Raw genomic sequence first — 5,000 nt, 5'->3', positions numbered from 1 at the left:
CGTTAAAAACAAGGAAACAAACAGAAAATGTATTCAGCTTTAAGCTACAACGAAGCATGTATGTGATGTTGAAGGTGTGTTAGGTGTGGTTATGAATTATACATACACACACACACACACATACACATATATATATATATATATATATATATAGTATATATATATATATATATATATATATATATATATATATATATATATATATATATATATATATATATATATATATATATATATATATATATATATATATATATATATGTGTGTGTGTGTGTGTGTGTGTGTGTGTGTGTGTGTATGTAAATATACACTGTACTGTATATTTCTTTAAACAAGTCCAACCAGGGGAAAGAATAGATCATAACGTAAACAGTACAATGAGCGGATGAGAATGCTCATACCTAACAGAATTACGTGTGTGTAACTTCATTAGGATTTAAAACTTGAGTGAAGACATTCACCGTATGAACGTCTCTTTCACGCCCCTAAATGAATACCAGTTACAATGCGATGGTCTGTCAATAAGCAACCTCAAGTTCATACAGGAATGAATGAAAAAAGTAACTGAATATTTCAATGTGCGTATTCAAAGACAATGAGTAAATTCACAGATTACATACGATTAGGTATACAAGTAGGCAAAATAAAACCATAAATAACCATAAATAACAAGGGACGGGAAACTTGTGCCACGACGAATATGGCAGTGATCTGAAAATCCCCTGATTCTGCGCAAGCGCCGGCTCAAAGCAGGACCCTCTGGCTGAAACTATCAATAATTCCAAATGACGCGGTTTAAAAGCCGACGGGGAAATCTGCCTTTCAAGGTATTACCCTCAAACATCAGGTGGTGCGGAAGGGAAACTGAGGAGGAAGATGTGAGGAAAGTTGAGGGAAAAAGAGTGATGGCAAAAAGAAAGGTGTATATGTTATAGTAAGACTGTGAAACCAGGGATTTCACGAAATCCCTAAAATTTTCAGGGAATTCGTGAAATCACCAATTTTCACTTAGGGACATTTGATCCCCGAGGGGCTGGTACTAAACACGGCGAAACGCATTTAATCCCCGAGGGGCTAGTACTGTAGACCAATCACTGTTTCGCCGTGTTTAGTACTACCCCATCGGGGATCAAATGTCCCTAAAGTGACTAGGTGATTTCACGAATTCTCTGAAAATTTCAGGGATTTCGTGAAATTCCTGGTTTCGCAATCTTACTGTAACATATAGACGCGTGTAATAAGAAAGTGGGAGCCGAAGAAGACAGAAAGATGAAAGGAAAATACAGAGAACTGGTTAGGGAATATGTAGGGACCGGAAGAAATGAAAATATAAGAATTAATGAAATATTTAATGATATAATTATTTGTATTTCGTAAATTCCAGAATAAAAAAAAAACAAAACTTCGTGAGGAGGAACAAAATGGGCAACATTTCGAGGATAAATGCCAAAATAGGTAAATTAAAAGAATAAAATAAGTAACGACACGAATGAATTTTAAAGTTTAACATAAATACTGATTATCAAAGATGATGTAGCTTATCAGATGAATAAGGGTATAAAAAAATGAGGACAGGGAAAGAGCCAAATTAATACGAAAAACGAGGGAACAATGGTAGACCAGATGTTGATTGGATTGCTGAACAATGATGTTTCATTAGAGGGATTCCAGGAAGGAAAATAATCAAAGCAATCAGAGGGAATAAAAACAAAAATAAAAATTGATGTAAAGACGGAATGGAGTCAATAGGAATGCGATCACAATAAAAGGAAATAAGACGTTTGCAAATTATGTTTAATACGGAAGGGGGTGATTCAATGTGAATAACAAAGAAAAAATTGAAAAGAACCTCCATTTGTGTTACTCAATCTTCGTATTTGGACTGTAACGCAGGCCATCTTGCTCTTCACATAAACACACACACACACACACACACAGGTGGTTTTTATGAATCTCAGTTTTAATTTACTAAATAAAACGAGTCTGTCTAATATCACGAAATCAAGTGGGAATCCAAACCACAATTTTTATTTAAACATCATAATTCAGTACTTGTGTTTGCCTTCAGAATAGGATTTTTTTACTGTTCAACGGTGAATTATTAGCAAATGCACTTTATTTTTTAACTATATACTGTATATCCTGTGATTTGCAGAAAATTTCCATATGAAAGCGCAACACCATGTAATGTAGAAAAAGAAAAATAACAGGTATTACCATTATTCACTGAAATTATGTTTATAATTAGCCTTGGGTACAATTACTTTCAAAATACCTCAGCTTTTGAATGTGAAATTGACAATCACGATCAAACAGATTATATACTGGACCATCGTATTTCAATGAAATAAATCCACATATTTTATTTTCACATAATTTCCATAATTCGCTAAACCAGTCATTAGGACGTCAATGACAGAAATCATTTACCTAGCAAAAACACAACTTTTACCACCCATTACTCGCCATTCTCCTTGATCTCATCATAAAAAAGAGAAGTAAATAAGAAAATATGAAAGGAAGGTCGAAGAACAACTGGCAATATATCAGAAAAAAGCGCCAAAGTGGTCGTAAGGTTGGCGGGTACATGCCCCCGAGAGGGGAAAATTGCATTGGAAGGTTTGGAGGCATGAGAGAGAGAGAGAGAGAGAGAGAGAGAGAGAGAGAGAGAGAGAGAGAGAGAGAGAGAGAGAGGTCGGGGGTCTGGGATTAAGAGGAAATCATTGGGAACAAAAACGCCGGATTATTAAATTCCATACACTGCTGTACAATATATCTTAACACTACTAATATTTCAGTTGTGTAAATCCTACATTATCCTGAACCGACTTGTAAATATATTGGGAAGTTTGACAAATTGCTAATACAATTTATCAAACTTTTTCTTCCGCCTCTTTAGAATAAGCACAATTAGCATATTTTATTTCAGTCGATGTAAGTGTAATGCCACTCTAGTCATCAAATTCAGTCCGGTCAACTTTCACTCGAACCTTAGCTATGACTTCCAATTCCCAGTCTTCAGGATTTGTCGTCTCCTTCCATGTTCTGCCAAACTGTCTAGTTGGTATATGAGGCGTCTTTCTCAGTTTCAGCTAAAACCCTTTTGGTAGTGTTTACACTATAACCTGGTGTTTTCCTTCTCTTAAATTTCTTATAATATTGATTCGACTTACAAAAAAAAAAAAAAAAAAAAACAGTGAATAAACTCAAAAACGGAATTAGGTCTGCACGAAGTACCGTTATATTAATCAAATTATGTCCCTCATATCTGTTATTCTTAACCTCATAAAAATATTTACCCGTGAGTTCTCGCATTTTTCCCTACACTGGAAAGTAAATATAAGCTCGAGTATAAAGAATCTATGTACGAGCATTCTACGGTAGTTTCATCTTTCAATCATAATGGAAAACTTCAGGCATTTTAATGAGCTGCTTAAATGAAACGCAACGTAATGAACAGACCTTTTCTGAAATGCTGTCTCTTAGTCAAAGGTAATTCTCAAAAGTGACATAAGATTGAGATACTAACTGCACCATAGAGGTCTGTATCACCAAGAACAGGTCTATATGCAATGTACCTAACGTTATAAACAAAACATAAAAAAATATAAAAAATATAACAGAGCAAACAAATGTATAATGATAATATTTAATGGAATATTTGAAACCACAGCAACCCTTATTACCATAGAGTTACATGACTGGCAAATCAACCAAAGGAACCCACTTTATGGGAACAAAGCTACAAGCGACAATGAACCCCCATCCAGTGTGATGCAGAACCACGTTTCACAAATTTACCTCGGGCAAGGTGGCTAATAAGTCATTGTCATTCAGGAAGCCTCGGCCACTCTCTCGGGAAACGTAATTGAATGAAATCTCTTAGAGGGAGAGCGAAGAAAGGGCACGAGGGAGGGAGGAGCAGCACCAGAGGAAGGAAGTGGCGAGTCAGGGCAGGGAACCTCAAGCTCGCAAACTCAATTGGAGATCGGAAGGCGGTCCAATTTTCGCCCAGTCAACTCGGTTATTTCTCACTTTATTCGGTCTTGACCTTGCGGGGGGATGGGGGTCTCTCTCTCTCTCTCTCTCTCTCTCTCTCTCTCTCTCTCTCTCATAAAATTCACTATAAACAGCTCAGTTCTGAGACCTTGGTCAGTGTAATATTATGACGTGCCAACACGCAATTTCTGTCTACTCTAAGCTTAATGGCCTGTGCTATATAGCGAAATTATAACTTCAAACTAATATGCCTCCCTCCATACATTTCCAAGCAATTTCGTTAAAATTTTATAAACAAATGGAATACCCTTGTCTGACTGACAAAATTAAACTTTTTCTTTTATGTTTGAAATGGTGCAATTTTTGGTCGACTTTCTGGTTTCGAAGAGTGATGGAAAAAATGAAAAAAGTAAAAACTGTATTTTGAAAACAATACAGCTTTCACTAAATATCAATTTATTCATTGTTATTTTTTGAAAATGTACACATGGGCATTGTACCATTTTAATTTCTTTCATTTACTGCTATTACTTTAGGAGTAGGTATTTGATTTTTTAATGGCAGGGGCGAAAAATTAGAATACATATAAAATGAGGGTTTTAGACTAATTCATATCCTCTTTCCCAAATCGGACGGTTCCTTCATATTGCAAAATTTCGAAAATACAGAAGTCATCGGCATAATTTCATAAAGGAAAGTTCATTTGTCCCCTCAGCTATGCTTCAACACATACTAATATGACCTCGATAGAACACACCTGAGCAAACCAAACATGCATTGAAAAACTATTCTACTGAAGGGACTTTGTTTCTAAATCGAGAAGCGGAGTGAAAAAGATAACGACAAACTCAGAGCAAAGCCCAAATTCATAGAAAGCAAACGACAGATGGCGTGTAGGCATTGTCTTAAAAAAAAAAGAAGTAAATATGAGCCGAAGTTTCTTAGGCGCAATCGATTTTCTGTACAGCGTATAATGCTGTATGAGCCGCGGCCTATGAAAC

The sequence above is a fragment of the Macrobrachium rosenbergii genome, chromosome 17 (assembly GCF_040412425.1).
Source record: "Macrobrachium rosenbergii isolate ZJJX-2024 chromosome 17, ASM4041242v1, whole genome shotgun sequence".
NCBI lineage: Eukaryota > Metazoa > Arthropoda > Malacostraca > Decapoda > Palaemonidae > Macrobrachium > Macrobrachium rosenbergii.
The sequence above is the reverse complement of the archived record's forward strand: the minus strand, read 5'-3'. Positions refer to the sequence as shown.